This window comes from Leiobunum rupestre, chromosome 7, assembly GCF_980474605.1.
Source record: "Leiobunum rupestre chromosome 7, qqLeiRupe1.1.hap1, whole genome shotgun sequence".
NCBI classification, from domain to species: domain Eukaryota; kingdom Metazoa; phylum Arthropoda; class Arachnida; order Opiliones; family Sclerosomatidae; genus Leiobunum; species Leiobunum rupestre.
This window is the reverse complement of record NC_143390.1, coordinates 31,191,328-31,215,311: the sequence shown is the minus strand read 5'-3', so window position 1 is coordinate 31,215,311 and position 23,984 is coordinate 31,191,328. Positions and strand designations below refer to the sequence as shown.

The 23,984-nt window shown below is 34.9% G+C and overlaps 1 protein-coding gene across 2 annotated transcripts in view; it reads left to right on the top strand.

The window, feature by feature from the left end:
• Positions 1-23,984, top strand: part of LOC149936052 (uncharacterized) — a 227,092-nt gene that overhangs the window by 41,036 nt on the left and 162,072 nt on the right. Inside the window, exon 1 of one of the 2 annotated variants that reach the window (XM_090180791.1) lies at positions 10,564-10,669. The exons of the other annotated variant lie outside the window; for it this stretch is intronic. The gene's annotated coding sequence lies outside the window, so the exon portion shown is untranslated. Of the gene's footprint in view, positions 1-10,563; positions 10,670-23,984 lie in introns of those variants that run through there. 2 annotated transcript variants of the gene reach the window in all.

Below are 23,984 nucleotides of genomic sequence, written 5' to 3'. Positions count from 1 at the left end.
GTCAGTTATCGAATTATTTTTCCTCCGATATTTTTTTTTCAGATCTATATTTTTTATCCGTTTTTTTACTATTCTTTGGTTTACTGCCAGATCATATCTACTAGAGCCTACAAGTAGCTATTTATATTTAAGAGACTGATATAATATTACACATCTTTTATAGATCTATTCAAAGCTAGTTTTCTATTACGTTTTGTTTTTAGTTTGCAGTACATTCGGATAAATATTAATGTACCTAAAAAATAATAAAATATAATATAATATTATATTATTATTATATTGATAATATATTTATATACCTAAAAATATAATTTTATATTATTATATTGATAATATATTTATATACCTAAAAATATAATTTTATATTATTATATTGATAATATATTTATATACCTAAAAATATAATTTTATATTATTATATTGATAATATATTTATATACCTAAAAATATAATTTTATATTATTATATTGATAATATATTTATATACCTAAAAATATAATTTTATATTATTATATTGATAATATATTTATATACCTAAAAATATAATTTTATATTATTATATTGATAATATATTTATATACCTAAAAATATAATTTTATATTATTATATTGATAATATATTTATATACCTAAAAATATAATTTTATATTATTATATTGATAATATATTTATATACCTAAAAATATAATTTTATATTATTATATTGATAATATATTTATATACCTAAAAATATAATTTTATATTATTATATTGATAATATATTTATATACCTAAAAATATAATTTTATATTATTATATTGATTATATAAAATACAATTTTAGTTTTTTATATGTGGGAGTTAAAGATTTCGCAATATTTATATTTTAGATGCCCTGAATCTTTTTTTGTCTTATAAGCGTTGTTTTCGCCATTGTCGACATTTCCAGAAAAACAATAAGTTTTCCGGCACGGTTACATTTAATGAGATTAGTGTATATAATGTATCTTTTAAATATTTAAAATTTTTATTTGAAATTGGGATTGGTTGTTTTTACATTTTCATATTTTTAGTACATGTACATATAATTGTATTTTGGTCACTATATATGTGAGTGTATATATCTTTAATATTTAATAACTAATAACTTTACACTGTATTATTCCTCCCTGATTCAAAAGAGATTTTCAGTTAATAAATATTCATTCATTCATTCAGTCACTATGTCCGCTATCTCCCTTACCTTGCCGTGATTGTACTACCTGTGGTACATTTGAAAAAAAAATTATGTTCCTACAGGCTACAGTCTTTACCCAGGTGTCTGCTAGAATCGCTTTTACCTTTTGAGTATAAACAGGTGAAACTTTGACCAAATTTTAAATATGAATGCGAAACCAAAAATAATTGTTGGTTAAATATTACAATGAAATAATAATAATAATATTTATTTAGGTCCCCATAGCTACGTTCATAAAATCGATCTTTTGGGTGGTCATTTAAAAAATGCTAAAAAAATTGTTACTATCGGTAACTAGAGGCAAAAAAGTGTGAATACAATGTACAAATTGAAGGTTGTTCTTTCAAAAACATTTGTAGAAAAACAAGATTTAAAAAGTGGGGTGGCCGTGTGGTAAGTACTTTTTCCTCGCAGAAAGATTAGCCGGGTTCGATCCCAGCTTGTGGCACGGAAGCACTCCTTATGCGTAGAATTTACAAGATTTCTCCCCACTGGTTAAAGGGTTTTCCCACGAGTTCTTCGGTTTCTCTTTTCCATAAAATCTTGTTAACGGTAGTGTTCGGAATTGTTTATTCATTATCCACAAATTTTCCGATTTATTTAAAAAACGTTGGTAAAAAGAATATCATTTTAACTTATTTAATTGTGTTTTTTACGCAACCAAGCATTTATTTGAATAAAAGTGGTATTTATTTAAATAATTGTTTGTTTTATTTAAATAATAGGCTTATTCACTTTCGATTATTTAAACATTTTACAAGTTTTATTCAACTATTGGTTATTTAAATAAATACCCAGGTAGCAAAATGTGGTTAAAAAACCGTTTTAAAACCGTTGATAAATAGTAGGAAATCAAACGTTTTAATAACGTAGATCATGTCCGGTGATTTATACTATAAAAAAACCGTTAGAAATACGTTTAGTTAACGTTAGTATTTTTCTAATAGTAACGTTACTTGTGCAACGTAAATAAAACGTTATACAAAAAACCGTTTATTAAACGTTCAATAAACTACCATAAAACGTTTTTCTAACGTTAGTGCTCTAATTGAAACCAACTGTAAATCAACGTATTTTAGGAGTTAAAATAACGCCGTTCTTATACTAGAATGTATGCCTTTTACATACTAATTAAAGCAGGCGTGATCTCCGAAATGGCTCAATTTTTATTTAATGTATCTCTCACATAAAAATATAAACAGACACTGGAAAAAATTTGAGTTAAGAAAAGAAAGAACTGTACTTTTTATAAAACTTTTGGGTTACAATGCAATATGAACTACTAAAAAATATCAGTTAATTAGATCAACACAAATCACTTTTTTTTAAAATAAAAAATTGGATCTACTTAAAACTTGAATATACGTTATTTAAAAATACTTAAATTGTATTTCCAATAATCGAGAATATTTGAAACTAAACATTTAATTAACGAATTTTAAATATTAATTTCGATGCATACAGCGAATATAATATCTCACTTGTTTCTAAAATATCACAAATCGCTTTTTGCGGAAAATATACACGCTATTTATTGCAATTTTTAATCTTAAATCTCCATCAGTTTGGTCAAACATCTTAAAAAAGTTTAGTCTTACTTATTGTCGTTACTTCCTAAATATTTAAATCTTATTCAAATTAATAAAAAATACTTGGAGATAATCTTAAATCCCAATTTTGAAAAGCATAAACATATGGTATTACAAAATCTATTTCATTATTGAAGGTACACAAATCACCTTAACTCAATGACAACAGAAAAAAAAATTCTAAATATAACAATAATGACATTCCTCAAAATTATTTAGTACTAACTAAGCAATATAAATTTCTCTATCCATATAAACAGAAACTGCAGATGAAGATTGATTTTTATTTATCACAGCTGACTATACAAAACTTTTTTATTATGAATTTGTGATGGCCTATAGTATTTAAGATTAGAAGTAAATATAGCCCTAATGAAAATAATCCCATATTTTAGGGTTAAGAAAAATGTAGAATGTTTCCAAATTTCAACTCTCAACATTGAATTAAAAAGCATTATTTCTCATTTTTTTACCTAAAATAACTGAATGCAAACATGGTGAGCTAATGTAGAGACATCAATTTGAGAATGGAATTATATTTTCCCCCAGACTTTGAAATTTTTACTTTAAATACAGACTGTGGTATTTTGCTCACCCGCTGTACGCATACTAAGAATCATATGTAATCAGAGCTAAATATTTGAATTTTTTATCACAACTCTCTATTGCTAAACTTTTAAATTAATAATATGAATTTCTGATGGCCTATAGTATTAAAGATAAGCAGTAAATATAGCTCTAATTAAAATAATCCCATATTTTAAGGTTAAGAAAAATGTAGAATTTTTCAAAATTTCAACTCTCAACATTGAATTAAAAAGCATTATTTCTAATTTTTTTTCCTAAAATCACTTAATGCAAACATTGTGAACTCATGTAGAGACATCAATTTGGGAATGGAATTATATTTTCTCCCAGAATTTAAAATTTTCACATTAAATACACTGGTATTTTGCTCACCCGCTGTATTGCATACCAAGAATCATGTAATCAGAGCTAAATATTTGAATTTTTTTGTCACAACTGTCTATTGCTAAACTTTTTAATTAATAATATGAATTTGCGATGGCCTATATTTTTCAAGATTAGCAGTAAATATAGCCCTGGTAATAATAATTCATTTTTAAGATTTAGAAAAATGTAGTTTTTTTCAATTTCAATACTCAACATTCAAATGAAAAGTATCATTTCTAAATTTTTAACTTATTGGAAACAAATTGAACCTACGTTAATTTATTGCACACAATGTTAACCGATTTATAGCTTGAATAAATTCATAAAATCATAGTTTTTAAACAAAGTTTGTTAATGCAAATGAGACTTTGGAAAGTGATACAAAGGCTTAACTGCTGGTGCCTGGGTCACGATAATCCATTATTAAATACCAAGCGATCTTGTCAAATGACATTTAGTAAATATCTATTAATGTTTTATAAGCTTATCATTAACTTTATAATATATATAATACTTATAATTACCATATTCATTCAAATTACAGCACTATCTATTAATTGTTTAAAACCGACCGTGCTAATGCTTATTGCCTAATGGCGCGATACTTTTACCACTGCCTATAGTACAAATGCGTAGGTACTGCTTTTACTTTCACTTTAGATAATCTCTACCTGGGCAGAGCCACTGCCGACTTCGATTGGTCGCATGTATAGGGTGTTGTTAGTCCACGTGCGCGTGGCATGAAGGGCTTGCCACCACACTCCTACGCGCATTACATTTGTAACATCTAGAATCCCGTTTCGGGGTACAAAAAGTGTTTAATCACTTTCTATACCAGACAATAAAATTAATTAATATAACACATCACTTGAGCTATGCTTGAGCTAGGGGATGAAATGAATTTTTTTCTATAGATGGATAAATTACGAATAGGCAACTTAATTCGGGTGAAAATATGGTAAATGACAAATTGTAAGACCAAAAATAAGTTTTAGAGGTTTTGCTGTAGTATTTTTAACAACGATATACTAAAGTATTAAGTTAAAATTTGAAACTTTATAGTTGAATTGGACTCTATAAGAACGTTTATATGGTTATTTATCCTTGATGAAAAAATAGTTTTTAACAAAACCCAAAAGAAACGTTATATTTTCGTCTAAAAATAAACTTGGACGAAATTTATTAAAAACAACGTTATTTTAACGTTAAGAAGTTTATTGGAAAATTTGGTTCGAAACAGTTAAATTTATAAACTACAATTCAACGTATTATTTAAATATCGTCGTGCTTATTTTATTCATGGATAAACATTAATCGAATGCCGAGCACTAGTTAACGGTAATAGTAAGGGCAGGGAGTTGTTGGCTCGCGTGGCATGAAGGGCTTGCCACCACCCTCCTACGTCATTTAACCCGGCTACCTGAATTAAAGGCAATGAAAATCACTAGATGACTTAGGCATAGGGTGGAGCCTTGGCTTTTAGCCTAGCTGATTATTATTATTATTATTATTATTATTATTATATTAAAAAAGCAAAATTAAAAATGGGCACGAAATAGATATTCAATTTTTAGATAGTTAACGTTATTTTAAACAAATTATTTCTACAACGTTCTTCTGTTATTAGTTGTTGAACGATTAGGTTAATTTATATTATATTTATTTCAGATATGGAATATATTCCAAATTAATCGATATTTTAAATAGAATATTTAGTGTTCTTTTTTCGGTTTTATTAAAAATAGTGTTGTTAATTTTCCGGAAAAATAAAATGCGGAAAATTTTCCGCAAATCGGAAAAATTAAAAATTGAAACATTACTTTTTAAGGGTTTTTAATGTTTTGAACTTTTTATCGATATAAAATGTCTAATATCAGTAAACATACTACAAAACATTAAATTTAAATTTGCAAACAATATATTGGACTAATCATGGAATGAAAACTTTTTTTTATTTTTTTTCGGAAAAATACGGAATATTTTCCGGAAAAGAGGCCTCGGTCATTTTCCAACTTACAACACTAATTAAAAACAATAAAATTTCATAAATAGTTTCAAAAAAATAATAACAGTTTATTATGATTACCAAGATGATACGATATGACATTTTTCAAATAAAAAATATACTACTTACTTACAAACTACCATGACCCAGTATTATTCATCATATTTTGTATAAAAGATAGATAATTAAATGACCCCTGCTTGGAACTGACCACGAAATGCTAGGATTGGGGTTAATAGTCGAATTTGCCACAAACTAAGGAGGGAGAGCATATTTTAGGCCAAGGCATTTTTCAGCCATTCTTGCCGGCGCGAGAGCGTGATGGCTAATAGAGTAAGAAAGAAAAAGAGGTTTTCCTACTTAAAGAGATCTTCCCGGTAACATAAACACGGACCTACGAAAAAAAGATGCTTTTCTACTTAGTATATACCCGAATATGTTCCTTACCATTCGCATCCCGGTCGATCTCGTAATTGTCAATGTTACGGTTGCGTTTATGATGTAAATTTCTTGAATATTAGTGTTACAAGATTGTAAAAGCCTATCGTAAAATTTCTACTATATCACGGTCCTTCGTCAATACGTCACCTTTCTAATCTATATAAAGATCCCCATGGCGCGGCGCAAATTATGTTTAAATTAAGGATTTTTGTCCCTTTTAGAGGAAGGGTTAGTTTATACTCTATTGACAAATAGTTCTTCGACCGTCTTTTCATTGAGATATTTAAGCTTCCCTCGCTTCCCCAGCCATCATCCGCGCCTTCCCCCCTCTCTCGCTTCGTCTCAGCTTCGCTATTTTGCCTCTTGGTGGCGCTAAAGTCGCCATTTGCAATGGAAATTAAGGGATTATTCCAGAAGCCTTGTTTTTCTTGGCGTCTTTTTGCGCTCGTTTCTTCTCCATTTCTCCTTTGGTAGACCACGGCCCGTTGTTCCGCCAGCGCTGAGAGCAATCGATGAGAATGCTTCCTCCTAATGTATGTGCTCGGGTTTGGAGTAAAGCGAGAGATGTTGAAGAATTTAAGTCAAAATCCGTTTTTACAGAATAAAAGATTCAAAGCACCTTCCTTTATATATTTCTCTTGTTCTTTTTTTGAGCAACTGCCCACTTCCCCCATTCCTCTCCACTCTGACAAAATTTATAATAATACTTAATATCACCTTTCTTGAAAGGATGTTTAAATTAAACCAACTCCTCCATTTTGCTTTTTAACATCTGGAATGAGAATGGATGGGATTATTTCTGATTGCTATTCTCATATATGACACTTTGACTTTTCATTTAAATGAATTCGTCTTTTCTTATTTATTGCCCATTTTTTTGAGTAAATGTTGACATAGAAGCCCATTTTTGTCTTAAAAACGTTTATAGTAATATCAATATTTTTAATTTTGACTTATCTAAAGTAATTTAAATATTTTTGGGAATGTAATAATAATCAGCTAGGCTAATACCCAAGACACCACCTTAAGCCCAAGTCATTGAGCGAATTTTAATGCCTTTAAACAGTTAGCCGGGTTACAATGCGTAGGAGGGTGTTGGTCAGCCCTTCATGCCACGTTTAAAATCGCCAATCTCAAGGTTATTTTTTAATACAAGATTTTGGTATATTTTTTAGATAAACATTTTGAAAGTTTAGATCACCATTTTCTAAAGAAAACCCATTTCCACACCCCTCGAATAGTCCTGTACCACCTTAGTTATCACCTAAATTAGTTGCAATGCTCTGGTAAACAAAATAAAAAGTGTCTTGTAAATAGGGTTTCTATTTCAAAATTCTAAATATGTTAATAATATAATTATTAGAAAGGCAGTAGGATACGGCTTATTAAGTCCTTAAAAAACTTTAAAATTTGGTACATTAGCGGGACAGTTCATTACTCTATCTATATCTACTTTGGATTTCAGCCTTTATGTTCGCATGAATATTTAGAAAGGTTATTGATGGACGCAATATGAATTTCTGGTATCGTGAGGAATATATTGGGCACTGCGGAGTTGAGTCGCGGGGATCGCTGACCCCATTTTGCACGAGCGTTTTCGTTAATAATTCTCCGTACATTGCACCTCGCCGATTTGATAAGGATTGTTTTGGCCTTATAATAATAGTAGTATTAGTGGAAGCCGATAAACTTAATCGCCATAAATTTGGCGCTCCGTTGCCTTTAGTTTTGCCACCGACGAAATTGTTTTTGCCCACCAGGGACAAAAAAAAATGGAAAACTCGTCCATTTTGCGGGTGCCAATCAACACGCGCCAACCCAAATTCTAGTTGACAGTTTGTTAAAAGGCGGCGACTTTACCAGACGATGACTCTAGCTACACTGCCAGCCCTTTGTGACAGCCGTAGGCACCAAACAGCGCCGCCTTTCGTACTTGATCGGAACTTGTCGGCTGTTTTTATCGGAAATCGTGTCTAGCATGAAGTATAGCGTTCGGTGGTAGAAACTGGTTAGCGTAGTTGGATAATAGGCCCCCCCTGTAGGGTGCTTTCCCTCGCAGCCTCTCTCGTAATACGCTCTAAAGTGTTGGTCTTTTGTTGGCCGTAAGTTTACCGTTAATTGTCTCTGGAATAAAAGCGGAGTATTGTTTGTAGGAGTCGATTCTCGGCGATGAGGGATAATGGCGCTCGGGTGTAATGAAACATGCCGAGACAATCACTACCTGCAGTCCCGCGTGCCCTCGAACTGTCATTAGTCGCGGTATGTAACCATGTTGTTACGCGATGTGTTTAAATAGAGTCGGTCAGCCTCCGTCGTTAACGGTGCGACGATTATTTGCCCGTTCTTTATAAATGATGGTCTGTTGTCGGACTGCCCACTTTTGTGGACAGTGACCATTTTAGATTGAAAACATACTCGCTCATTTTTTCGAGGTTCTCTATTTAGAAAAATAAAAGTAAACCTTTTTGGTCTAGAGCCTGCTCGTGATGGACCTTATAATACACTATTTTATCGTTAATTACTGCGAATAAGGCACCCTTGAAATTTGTTGGTTATAGAAACGCGTTTTTGTAGCAGTATCAATTTTCGATAGGTAACGTAATAAAAATAAGTATGACACTGAAAGACATCGGTTAATGATAGTCTGTCCGGAGTTTCGGAATATCAATTCATAATTCGCCAAAATTATTTTAAAATACGGCTAATGTACAATTAAATTTATTTAAATTAGTTTTACGTACAAGACTGTTCCTACGCAATTTGTCATAATAAGTCATTATTTTGGTCCAGTAAGTTTTATTTTTAGAGTTGAAAGCATTTTAATTTTTGCGAGGGGTCGGACATTTATCAAAATCCCGTACATTTTGTCTAAAATCTTTTAACTCTCTCTATGGTAAATTAACATTGAAATCACAAAATCACTTCAAAAAGTATTGATAAAATCGCCAAAATCTCTACGAAATCACGAAATCCCGTACAAAATAATGGAAAGTGTTCGACCCCTCGAATTTTTGTCTTGACCGCTCCGTAAGAAAGTCTGTCAACGAAGTTTCCTGGTAGTTAAAAAGATTATTTTAACACTTTAGTCTAGGGGTGAAAACAACTCCTTCCGCGTAGAGTTTGCAAGCTCTCTCCTCACTAAATTAAAGGGGTTTTCAACAGAGTTCTTTGTTTCCCCTTTCCATAAAAACTTGTAGAGGTTAACGGTAATAGTTAGTGTAGGGAGCTGTTGGCTCGCGTGGCTTGAAGGGCTTCCACCACCCTCCTAAGCATTGTAACCCGGCCACCTGAATTAATGACTTTAAAGTCGCTTGATGACTTAGGCCGTGGGTATTAGCCTAGCTGATAATTATTATTATTGTCATTGGCGTTATTATTTTGGCCATAGAACGGGTCACACTTAATCTTATTCCGTTACTTATGGTATTACAAATATACTACTTGTAATATTTGGTCAGTATATTAAGTGAACAAATTAGCGTTAAAGCAACGCGTCTTTTTGAAATTATTTAACTTTGGCCTATTTAGAGATGTCCTTTAAATTGGGGAGATGGTCCCGTTTGGCGTCTTCGCCGTAGCCGAGTCAGTGGCTTTTCTCGACGCGCCCAAAGCGGGATGATGTTTAATCCCTTAAATGGCCGGCCACGCTTAGCTCGCTTTATTAAAACGGGCCTGCTACGATTATTTCGACTCTTCATTACCGTAAGCCAAAACTGGGGAGAGTACCTTCGTCGAAAAGGCTAATCGAGAGTACGGTCTCTCGCGAGTAGACTCGACCCATCCCGGCGCCTTTAAGCGAACTGTCCGGTGGAAATGCCGGTGTCGTAGCGCGGGCTAGTATAGACTAATAAAGGTTTACACATTCGGCCATTCCAGCGAACCGAGGCCCGGCCAACGTCTCCGCTCGTACCGGTGGAAGGGATATAATGATTATTCCACTACGCCGGTACTTGGTTCGAAGATCGCGTCGGAACCCGCGCTTTTCAGTTCGTCCGATTTCGCGCCGGCGCTCTTCGGGTGGCGTAACCCCGCGGAGCTCGTGTCGCTCTGACGGCGGATCCGAGAACCATTTTCAGTCGGACGCGAGGATCCGTTGAGGCCGCTTCTTCATTCCTGGAAAGTGACTTCGCCCGATCCGTGGCTTCTCCGCTCAACTCCGCTTCGCCACAACTTTGCTAGACGGAATATCTCCCATTTCTCCGTCTCTCCCCTCTTCCTCTCGCTGCTATTCCGGCTCAGTTTTAAGGAGGGCGTCCAGCTACCCTGTCCGTTTCGCGGATGCCCGGACGGAGTCGCCGTTTACTTTGTTGTCCGTCGATGGATGAACTGGATTTTAAAATATGAGAATTTAAAAAATTTCCTTTCACCGTGATGTACTCGATATATTTGTCGAAATAAAAGAGACGACTCTTTTCACCGTGCGTGATTTGATTCGGGTTTCCGCAAATCCAAGTTTGTTCCCGCCGGTAAGTTCACCCTTTCGTACGAATATATCGCGACCAATATATCGATTTTTTGACATTTTAAATATTGAGTGTAAACGTTTTGTGGTTTCTCGAATTCAATCAAACCATATTTTCCCCATTCTCTATCGATTTTTGACCCTCGTTTATCGACTCTGTGTCGTATTTATTTTCGTTGTTGAAAAGTTGTTCTTTTAAGTCCATAATTTGTTTGAAGAAATGTCAATGTTCATATTATCGCTTCGTAACAAACGGTCAATTTCAACGACTTAAGAGTTTAATGTGACAATTTAATATAACAGTATAGTTTCAAAGTTTCGAATCTTATATACCGCGATATACGACACATCTCCCTTTTTTATTTTTATAACCCAGTTAATTAAGACTTTATTAGACCATTTTCCTCTTTTTTTACGATAAGGGGGTGGTCTATGGAATGGCTTCCTTCGCAAGGCCCCCTCCTTGGTGCGACGGAGATCCCGAAATAAATGTTATATACGAGAGGAATACAGGCCGTGGGGACGATGCCGTAAAAACTGCTCAGTGAGCGATGCGGAGAAGATCGGGGATATCGTTGGGGTCCCTTCCCTTATTAAATACCATCTAAGAGGGATCGCTCGGACGACGAGGGGGACAGGGTCCAGTCTGCGTCCGATACGCGTAAACCACCATCGGGGCATTCACTTCTTAAGATGGGCATTTTAGTTCGCACTCTCGGAGCGCGTAGTTTTTACGGCTCCATATCTGAGAGTTAAGAGATTGTCGGTAATGACTCGGCAATCGTCCGCTCCTTTGGCTCCCGGAAAGAGGGCTCGAGGCTGGTGGTTGGAATGACCCTATATAGCATCCAGGGCCTGATTTCCTCGGGGATGACGCGCGGCCGCTTTAGATCTAATTCGAAACTGGCAAAAAGGTCGCTTCTTTATTTCATCCTTTCTCTCTCCTCCCTCCATCCCCCGCCTATGGATGCTCTCGGGCTTCCCAGTAGCGGAGCATCCTTGTTCTTGGGAGCCGCTTTATTTGGTAATATAAAAGCGAGGAAGAAGAGTATTATAAGATTGCCTTCCCATCCTCTCTTTAAGTGTTCCACTACGCTAAATACGGTGCTCCTATTTGCCGCTATACTTCAGTTCCGTTTCCTCCGCTTCGAGAGAGACGACGTGGCCTGAATTAACTTTTTATTATTCGGTTAATGGAATATTTTAATCACGGAGATATATACATTTTTTTCGTTCGTTCTTTCTCTTTGAATTTGCGCGATAACTCGTTTATTCCCAAATGAGTTGCGTCTATCTGTAAAAAGAATTTGCTCCTATTTTATTCCTTCGATAACGTAATATTATGTTATTTGGAGATTTTAGCGTTTTTACGGTTACGTAGATACGTCTAGCGGATCTCGCGTACTGCGTATATTAAATTTGTTATTAGAATAGTCAATTTATTTTAAAAATTTACTATTATTTTAACATCACGAGAAAATGAATAGTCAAGCGACGTGTAAATATTCAACAATGCATATTCGAAATTAAGGAAATACTTCGGGGAATCTTGGGATTAAAATTGCTTAATAAATTCTTTGTTAGTTCCCGTATCGATCCCTTAAAGTTTGCGTTCTTCGCGAGCTATTGTCATTTGAGCCTTTTGTTCCAACAGACTTGAAAAGATCTTCAATGTAGCTATCGCGTACATTTGGCGATGTTACTCTAGACTACAACTATCGAGTGGAAAAATACAAAGGATATTTTGTTAAACGCTTATATACAAAAGAATAAATAGCCCATTGTAATTAAGCACTGACAATTTTCACCCCAAGTAATAGTTAAAACTAACGAAGGTTGTTTGTTTCCAAGCTGTAATAAGTTTTTAGCAAGTAATTATTCGTTGTTTCGCCGTGCGCTGAACCTTACTTTTAGTAAAACGCGATTCGTACTTGACCAGTGATGTTCAATATTTATAAGTTGGCTCGAAATCCCCTTCGCGGTGATAATGAAAGTGCGAGTCGCGTTCACGTTGGTTTGGCCCGCTATAGGTCGAAGTGAATTTCGTCCCCTATTGTAATATAAACCGCTATAATACAACGTGTATAAGGGAAGGGCGGGTTATAAATCAAAGGTATAGAGTAGCTAGCGCTTCGCGTTGCGCAGTTTGACCTGAGCCCCGGTGGCTTGATCGGTCGCTAGCGTGTTACTCCGTTGTTCAACATAAATGACAGCCTGAGAAATTTCTTCGCAAACAAAACTCGTGGCTCTTTCGAGCATGGAGACTACACCGAAATATAGTTTACTTCGAAAGAGGAATTCTCCTCAAAAACGAAACTAATATCGTCGGCCCCAATTTATTACGAAGATATTGGTTAAAATAAATCAACCCAAAAGTATCGTTGCTATCCGCTGTAAAAAAAACGGATGGAAGCGGCAAAAGTAATTCTGTAAATATCAAAAATAAATTTAGATAAAAGCGTATTTGGTCGTATAGATGTTATTTAAAATTTGTTTACTTTCAAAACGCGGTTTCGGTTAATATACTGGTGAAATCCCGAGCAAAATTTTAAGCTTTGACGCGAGGACAAAAACAGCTTAAAATTTTGTCCACTAGATGAATCTGATTAATGTGTTATCAAAATGTATAATATAATATAATATAATATAAAATAATATATTATGAAATAATTTAAAATAATGAAATAATTTAAAATAATGAAATAATTTAAAATAATGAAATAATTTAAAATAATATATTATGAAGTAATTTAAAATAATATATTATGAAATAATTTAAAATAATATATAATGAAATAATTTAAAATAATATATTATGAAGTAATTTAAAATAATATATTATGAAATAGTTTAAAATAATATATAATGAAATAATTTAAAATATTATGAAATAATTTAATAAATATGAAATATTTTAATATAATATGAAATAATTTAATAAAATATGAAATAATTTAATATAATATGTAATAATTTAATATAATATGAAATAATTTAATATAATATGAAATAATTTAAAATAATAGGAAATAATTTAATAAAATATGAAATAATTTAATATAATATGCTGTAAAGTAATGTAAAGTAAAGTATAGCAATGTAAAATAAAGTACTATAAAGTAATGTATAATGTAAAATAATATAATATAATATATATAATTATATATAATGTAATATAATATAATATAATATACATAATTATTATAATTATATATATAATGTAAAATAATATAATATAATTATTATTATTACAATTATATATATATAATGTAAAGTAATATAATATATATAATTATTATAATTATATGTATAATGTAAAGTTATATAATATTATAATTTCTATAATTATATATATAATGTAAAATAATATATTTTATATCATTTCTATAATTATATATATATATTGTAAAATAATATTTTATATATAATTTCTATAATTATATATATGTATTGTAAAATAATATAATATATATAATTTCTATAATTATATATATATATTGTAAAATAATAAAATATATAAAATTATTATAATCATATATTGTCTAAGTTTCAGTTTTGTTCGTGAAAAATTCTGCCAAAGAATTCTTCTGCGAAACCCGAAACCGGAGTTCCATTTTAAATTGAGGCCTATTAATCGAACTTGGAAATTGGAGAGCTTGGAGCAAACATAATCAGGAGAACTATATAGGCGAGCCTTCCATTATTATCCCTTTTAGTCGGCGTTTTCTTAGAAAAAGGTATAAGAATAAGCTAGCCCGGGCCGGTTTGTCCCGCGCTAAATTTTCTCGGAACCATCGAAGACAGTGAAGGGATTGAATAACGGCTCTCGCGTAAAAAGGATTTGAATTTCGTCTCCTTTTAAAAGAAAAGCCCGAAATAGCCCTCTTTCGTTTTTTAAGCCCCTCTTTTATATTCCTTCGTCTTTCGTATAAGACAAAGTAAAAGACGATGGGGTTACCAGAGAGGGGGGCTTTCTCTCCGTCAGATTCTCCTATTTCCCTATCATTACCCTCAGACAAATATCGAATGAAAATCTGAAAGAAAATTGTTCTTCTCTCGACCGCCGAAATATTCCGGCGCTACGTATGTTGCTCGAATCAAAATGGCCAAATTTTCTATATGGCAGTCACGGAACCTTTTCCCACTTTTCTCAACGTCGATTTTATTTTGAAAGAAAATTGTTTTTACTGATTCGATAGCGTTACCTTTCGATCCGCTTTGACTGCGTTATCTATATTCTCACCAAAGGCATTTTGAAAATAATCCGGAAAATTCTCCTCCCGTAATTACAAATTTATAAGCCGACAAATGCGAAGGTAAAGGTTCGACCCCTATTTCACCTTTAAATTATAAATAGTATTAAAACAATGAAGCTGCGGGGGTTGAAACAAAAAAGGATGGATTATTAATGTACACCGGAAGTCACTTATTACATATGGCGTCTTTTTAAACGGGAGAAAACGTCTTACTTTACCGTAGAATATGTAAGTCGGTAGTGCTGACCTTGTGATAAAGGGAAAATTGAGGGGGAAGTTTTTCCAAATTCACGCTTGCACGCTTTGCGATTTTTTTTGTATTGAGACGGTAATTATTAAAAGGGTGGCGAGAAAGTTCGTGAAGTATTTTGATCGTAAGCCAGGAATGAAAATACGTTGTTGACTACCTAATAATTATCCCTACTTTATAATTATCCCTACTTTAAAGTCGAGCGATGGAAACGGGTGCTGGTGGGAGGGGATAATCGTGATCCCACGCTTTCCAACTAAGAACAATACGCGCCGTTTTCAATTGTTTGTTTAAAAGGGGGTGGGTGTAATTTAATTACGAACGAGATTGTAACCAACTACGTCGTTGTTAGGAGGAACGAAAGCCATGGTTGCGAGTCCCTTTAGAGACGGTATCGCTTTTACCACTCAGAAATAGTATAAATAATATTCAAATTACGCTAGTGTTAAGGATATCAACCCGCTGACTTCGGAATTCATGAATTCTTAATCGGCGCAATCGTAAAAACACGAGAATACAATTTGCCGTTTTTTTAATTATTCACCGCGTCACAAATTACAAGAAGGCCCCCTTTCTCTTCATATTTTTATGACCGAAACGCATCCTTTTGTGTGTGTGTATTTTTTACGACTCCCAAAACAGAATTGTATACCATTACACCGTTTCCTTGTATTTCTGCCGCCTTATTTCATTACGATTTGAATATTCATCAGGGAGTTTAAGCGACGCAATTCGCGCGGAGAAAGACGCGCTCCATATTGACATTACTAAGCCTCACTGAAAACGGGACAAGGCTTAATAAGTGTTTTGCTTAAGGCAAACATTTTACACATTTTTTAGTAGCGTTTTATAGCATTGAACAAACGTCGGACAAAGTTTTATATTATATGTATTACTGTCTTTTCCTGTCATTGTTGATGTGGGAAAGAAAATTAATAAGGTTTTCCTTAAAGTAAACCAAATACTTTGATGAAAAGATATTTTACGTTGTTTAAATTAACTTTCACGTATTTTTTATGATGTGTTAAAAACTATATTACGTACATAGGATTAAATTTACAAAATATTATTTTAATTTTATTATAAAATCATTTTAAAATATGGAAATATTATCAAAAAGGAGTACTTGACATGCTTTTTCAAATGTATATAATAAATCCAAATATATATATATATATATATATATATATATATATATTCTATTTATAATGTACATAAATAAATAAAAATTAACAAAACCCTTTTTAAACAAAAAGTAGCTTTTAAATTTAAATTTATTTTAACTTATTTCAACTTTAATAATCAGCTAGGCTAATACCCAAGGTACCACCTTAGGCCTAAGTCATCCTGCGACTTTTAGACGAAATTTCGAAACAATTGCGGAAATAAATGTTGGGACAAAAAAAAACCATTATTAAGCGTCGTTGCGCGTGTTTCTCAGCTTTGAAACGTTCAAACGTTTTTACGCGCGTAAAGAAAATAACATTATGACGCGCGCTAGTGGAAAACAAGCTTAAAGCCCCATTTTCATGCTCGCTGGTAGCGGGTAAAAATCAACAAAATCCGCTTCCGCTACACACTTTTTCACTTTCCGCGCCGATCTGTTTCAAACAGATATTTTAGCTTTATTTTCACGCTTGCGAGTGGCGGATGCGAATTTTAACAATTTTTATCCGCTACCAGCAAGCATGAAAATGGGCCTTAACGCGAACATATTGTTACGCCCGAAGGAAATAAGTGCCTATCACGATTAGTAATATAATTAATCAAATATATATTTTTCCCTTTTACTATGTAATTCGGGCCTCCATTATTGCCACGTAATAGTCTCCGGTAATACCGGTACTAATTTATCACGTTATACCCGTAACGCTAATAAGAGGTCCGTATTCTGACTTTGAAAAATCACATCGGCCATTGTTTTGAAGTACACGGCCCAAATCATATTGTTCCGAGCCCCCTCATTATTCGCGAAGCGGGTTTTAATTCGTATGGTCCGAGTTTTCGGGTGAAGAGCTTGGAAATGCCTAATTCGTGAACCGCCTGGTTGTATTAGTTCACCTATAGGGCCCGGGAAGTGCGTGAGATGGTTCGTTCGTGAGGAACAAGCGAGGGCTTACCCTTTTGCCCGGCACAGCGCGAGCTCCCTTAGGTTTTAACATCACGCCACGAAACGTTTAAAAAAGTAGAAACCTATTGGAAAATCGATGGCGAGGAGCTGGCGCTGGCGATCGAACGATTTTTTCAAAGGCCACGCCGAAGAGAGTTCCCTCTTCGGCGAAAGGGTTGCGAAGGGTCATTTTTCATTTTTAGTCCTTCAGCGGGATCTCCCCGTACCGTATTCCCAGAGAAAGAGACGTTTGAACACCTTGTCCATGGTGGGCGTTCGAAGCAATTAGCAAACGATCGCCTGAATTACATTTTTGATGGGTCGTCCCTTGTCTTTATCGGACGGGGTTCGATGATCTCGCCCAAGGTATACCCGTATTGAGACCTCTACCTCCGCGTTACGAAGCTCCTTTCGTGGGAAGGCAAGGGTTGGAGTGGCTTGATTTATTGATTCGGAATGTATACGTTTGATTGTTTTTTAAGGTAAATTCTGGTGGGTCTAATTGGCATTCAGCGGTAGTCCCAGTTTATTGACGTTATTTTTAGTTCCAAATATAATGTTCAATAGTTTTAAAACGTGTATGGCGATTCGGGTATTGATTCGTAATAGGTTTTTGCTCGAAATAACAATTTATTATTCTTTACAAAAAAAGCCAGTTATCGATCGATGTTTGATATCATTGACGATAGATGTCGTAAGAAGAAACTTATTTATATAGCCCTGAACAAGGCTAAAATGCCGTTTTGATTAACATTATGGAAAATAGCTCGCGACCGAAATATGCCGGAAATAGCTAGAGCTTTCACTAGAAATGCGGTTAAGATGGCGTTCATGTATCAAGGCGAGGTGTGATGGAGGAAAATAGCGAGGAAGCTAGACTCGCACTTAGAAATGGTGACGTCACGTCAGAGCTACCTAACCACTGAAGGTGTAAGTTGGGAACCTGGTGGTAAAAATTGTTACGAATAGCCTCGTATCGCCTCGATGATTTTACACCACGCCACTAAAACCAACCCCGCTCATAAGAGTAGGCGTCAAAATTGCGAAGCTAATGCCTATAGCGGCCTGGCCTACAATCAGGGTTATTTATCCCCACCTTAAATACACGCGAATCTATCAAAAACTGAGAGCGTGCCGTACTCTTAACTAAACGGTTTTATAACGAGGCGGGTTTCTAATGTTACCTGTCGCGGAAGTACTTCAATGACAAAGGTTCCTTTCTCTCAAATGTGAGGCTATTTTCATAATGGTTTGGATATGAAGCTATCGCGTTTTTACCTAATGATTGTTGAAAGTTAGAATGTTTTCGTGTCATGTGAGAGTCGCTGTAATATTTTGTATTCAACTTATTCTTGATAAAACTTTTTAGATAAGTTTTTGTAAACGGTTTTTTTAATATCTGTAGTTTTATTTATTGCGTATGGCATCTCATTTACAAAATTTAAATTGCTGTGTCCTGTTTCTCGTACTGATATCACTGATTGTCGTTTTGTTAGGGAGGTTAAGCACCCTTTGTTCTGAACGGGTAGGCCTAGCCTTTCACAGGCCTATTAAACCAAGTTTAGACAGTTTACGTTCTATATTGAAATATATTTCAAAAATAAACTAACCCCGCATTTATAAACCTCGTCTGAAAGGAGTATAGGCTGGAATGTCAAATTATTTATATTTTGCGTGACGAAAATTTACTGATCCAATTGGAATCAAGACACGTCCAGTTTATATCCAATAAAAATAATTTTTTATCGAATCGAAATAAAGTTTAATTTCATAAATTATAATTCTATTAAATACAACACATTTTGGATTGTAATTTTCGATCAAGGTTGAATATTTGTTAACATTTTGAAATCATATTTTATCCACCATTTACGTAATTGAATTCTTCATAGCGTCTCCATCCTCTATTTCACAAGTATATTTATACACTTTTTAAATATAAAACTCCAGGTAAATAAGGAAAAAAAAGTATAAAAAAGTGGAGTAATCTAAGTTACATGTTTTTGTTTAGTATTCCAACACTAATTACAGAACCTGGATCTAAAATCCATTAGTCTAAGTCTTTCTGAGTATTTTCCGCTACTGATCTCTTGTTTTAAACTTAATAATAAAATGTTGAATAATTTATTACTAGAAAACATGACTCGCTTTCGAGTTCTAGTTCTACACAATCTCCGTAACTTAAAATTCACTTGGTAAAGTAATCTTATACCCTTACAACTTGAAATTTAACATTTTCTTTTTCTTTTGAGATAATATAATAATCGAATATGCAAACGATACAATTATAATCGAAGCATTGAATTTTTTCTGCAACTTACGTCGATATAAATCGAATTCCTTCCACCTCTTCTTCTCATCTGGAATAATAAAAAAAAAGCTTTCAAGATTTATCCTTGATTTATTGAGTGTTTTCTCCCTACTGTCTCCCAAAATATGGCGTTTTAAACCCCGAGTGCTTATTTCATAGATTTTTCAATAGATGGCGCGTAACCCTTCTCCCCTTTATCCCCCCCCCTGCTTGGCGTGGTCCTCCCCATCTTCGGTAATGACGCAATCTGCTTAGAGGTGGAGAGCCTAATAAAGGCGCTCCGCTAGCTTTGATTTATTGTTTTTACGCTAATGAGGTTTTATTTTCCATGATAAATGTTTTCTTCCGGGATCTCTTTTTCCCCGAATTCTTCCCGACTCCTCTGTTGCGATGCAATAACACCCTCTTAATGAAGTTAAAGGAAAAAAGCTGTTTTTTTAAACGCAGGTAGAAATTACGACAGCTTTTTTTCCTTTTGAAATTTATTCAATTCAATGTTTTTAACCCTTTCTTGACGAAAACGGAAGTTCGGTTTTTGCTATGTAATTATTATTAAAATTCAACGGGTGTTTATATAATAATTTTTTAATTTTTCGGCAATGGAGGTCGGGACCACCTACGTAATTGGGTACAATATTAAATACCGGTACGTGCCCTGTCTTGGCAGCTTCCTCTTTGAAGAATACCGCATTTTTGGGGGAAAATATTATATATATATCTATATATATTAAACCTTTTTTTCTTTAAAATGTGAAGGCCATTTTCATTAGACCACCCAATTGTTAATTGATTTTAGTTAAAAAAAATTATTATACGTTACGAAACTTGTTATTTTTTAGGCTCTATTCTATCTGTGTTATCTTTAGAGCCTCTTTAATAAAGATCATCATAAGTGACATAAAACACGTAAGTGTGACACTGAACGATTCCTATTTTACCCTACTATCTTTGTTTTAAAAAATTTACCTCCAAGTCAGTGTGATGGCGATAAATACGAGATATAACTCGTTAAGGTCTCAAATTTGAAAATAACTACATTCAGAAACGAAATTGCTGTTTATAAAAGTTAATTTGATTTCGCGAGTCTTGTCATACTTAAGCACTGTTATGTTACTTATGATAAAACTCACACAGTTTTAAACGTAAATATTGAAAGAGTAACCATAATCAAGCCCGTCTTAAGACCTTTTGGGACCCTGGGTTAATTTATTTCTTAAGACCTTTTTGATCCCCAACGGTCAGCTTTTGTACGTCCGTTGTATAAATTCAACTACACAAGAATCAAACCAAAACGTTTAATTTCAAAAGTGTAACATAGGCCTACGGAAAATAAGATTTTTACTGACAGCGATTCACTGTTAGGTTTTAGAAATTGTTGGTACCGTATGATACGCGATGTGGCGATGAGTCAAATTACTTTAAACGTAACTAAAAGATACATAATATTAAATGAGCATAAATAAAATTTAACCAACTAAACCCTTTTCCCTAGACCAGAGGCTGTATGGCTCACCTTTCCGGGGCCCCAAAACTGGCTGGGGCTCTGGGCTGTAGCCCATTTAGCACATGCCTTAAGACGGGCCTGACCATAATAATAATCACCACCCTAGGACGAAGTCAACTAATGACTTTTAACGCCTTTAATTCAGATGGAAGGGTATTCGTTGGAACTTTCAGCCGGCCTATTAGCAAAACCTGAAAACAAAGATCGTTGGCTAAAACGTAAATTAGTAGTCCACTGTGTGGCTAGAAGTCATTTCCGAATCTCATAAACCCTTTCCTGACTCGCCTTCCTTCGAAACAGAAAACGTATTTCGGCGAAGTAACACCTTTTAGGGTCATAACGGTATATGGCTGAGCGTTCGTGCCTTCAAAATCAATTCAGTCGCGTTTTGCCACGAGCGCGAAGCTGAGGCGTAGGGATGCCCTGGGCAACGTCTCGTAAGGAAAAAGCTAGTATGGCTGTACGTAATTTTATAGTAGAAATATATCTTCCCAGCGAGAGAAAGCGCGGTTTTGAGATAAAAATCGGTAAACCACGCCTACCTATAAGTTTTCTTCGAACGTCGTAAATTTCCGCTGTCCCCTTGTTTGGGACGAAATCAGGCAATGCGTATGTCATACACGTCCTGCTTTTATTTTGGTCAAGCGTTCTGGCTCGCGACTCTACTAGCGGAGCCATCCCCCTCCCCGCTCTCGTTGTCCCGAATATTATTACCAAAGGAAACAGAAATTAGCCTAGGAGCGTGTACCTTATTAATGTTCGAATATATCCCGAGACGTATAGTCGAGTTCGGGCGTCAGACGACAACGCGGCTCGAGGCTGGTGAACGCTGGCTCGGGGGTTAGGATTTCTCTGTTTTGTCAATTAGGCGTCGGGGCAGGTACGCTCAACCTGTACATCCTATACGTTCTGTTTTTACGATCGCGGAGGAAAAAGTCGCTTATTATTTGGGCGCCACCGTGCGCCATAAAACGGGGCGAGAGTCGGAAGGATACGCTTTCTCGCTTCCTCGCCAAGTTTCCATGGTGATGACTATATTATTTAGTATATTTTTTGCCATTTTTGCGCCTATGGCTGATTATATTGGCTGTTGGCCGCTGATTTATTATCCCTGGGATCCTATATCGCTTTATATTCTACCCTCCCTATTCGCCTCCCCCTCGCGCTATTGTGTAAAGCGTCAACGTCTATTTTGTCCGGGCGCAAACAACCATTCTTCCATTGTTGGCTTTCATGTATTTGCGTTACATTTGAGGACACGTGTAGGTCAATAAAATAATTTAGTTCTAAAATTGAATTCCAATGGAATGAGAAAGATTTTTACCTTGGCGAAGCTGAAGCTGGGTCAGGGATTCTAATTAATAAATTGTAAATTTCAACGTGCCACCGAGCGTGCGTCGCGCGCCCTTATTAAATAGAAAAGGAAAAATTCCATAGAGTTGCGTAGCGCCATCTTCAGGACAGCGGGAGTAAACCTCTTTCTCATTAAATAAAATGGTCATTGGAGAGAGCAACATTATCTTTAGCGTTAACGACTTGATTCTCTCATCCTCTCTAACATTTAAAGTTCGGAACAAAATCCAATATATATTGAGTAGACCAAAAATAAATCACTTTAGTTCGGAGAAACATCGAGCTTCGCCCGTATTTTTGCACGAACCTATTGTAAGTCACATTTTAATTGTTCGTCCCTCCTTTAAAACTATTTAAAAGCGCTAACAAGCGACAATTCGAAGGGAAATCAATTAGAATTCTAGAACTGCAGCCGCAACCACGCCGCCTCTTTGGACGCCGTTTCCGCATTGTATTCCCGCCAAAGAATCGATTTTTAACTTTATCTCTCAATCCAATCCAAGTCAATCCATCGCTTTTAGAGACCTCCTGTTCCTCCTTTTTCCTCTAGGACTAGTTAGCGCCACCCTCCCCTCCTTCCGCTTCCAATTGGAAACTTTTAACACCATTAGTGAGGCGAGAGAATTAAGCGTGAGGACGAAAACGGCATTGACGCAATTCGGAAAAGCCTTTTACTATTGAGTCACGTACGGATTCGTCTTCTGGTGGTCTTTCGCCGCGTTCCACGTCGGAGTTTTCACCCTATCGCGGATGGCGAACCTGCCCCGGCATCCCTAAGTACCTAAAATAGGCCTATAACACTCGAGAAGGGGGGTCTCCGAGAGATGGGGCTGATTCTTTGCCTCTCCAAATCACCCGGCGCGGCTTCGATCACGGAATAGGCTTATTATTAAGGTTTTAGCCGCAACTCGCAAATCTGTCGCCTTTTCCCCGATTCACGCCCAGTGACCTGACAACGTTGACGACGTTATTTCGAGGTGTTCCTTCCCTTTAATGGAAGTCTCTGGCGCGAGCCAGAACGTCGGTGAATGGTTAACTGAATGCCAAGCTGATATGGGATAACGGGGGAGCTGGTTTCTCTTCTTGTTGAGAGGTGTCGAAGCGTTAATTTTTGTTTGCTTCAACCCTTTCGACGGATGGATTTTGATGTAAATGGATTTTTTCCAAGTGCCCGCGTCAATCTGTACGTAAACCTATTGTATCGAAGAGCGTTTTGATATAATTATATACTTAGTAGAATGAAGCTCAAAGCTGATGGTATTATCCGAGTTTTCCATTGTGTGGGATAGGAGTAATGATCCGTGTATGACATCAATGTTTAATCGATGCCCATGGTACAATTTCGCCCGCAATATTTGGTCCATCTGCAAATATCTTGTAGACTGACCTTGAAATTAATTCTACCACGTAATTACGACCATTATAATTAGCCGCGGCTATATGGGCTAAGCCGTTACAAATTACTAAATTTAATCGCTAATTTGGCTCGTTATTCGAAGAAAATGATATCTTGGCAGTATATTTATGGCTTCTCT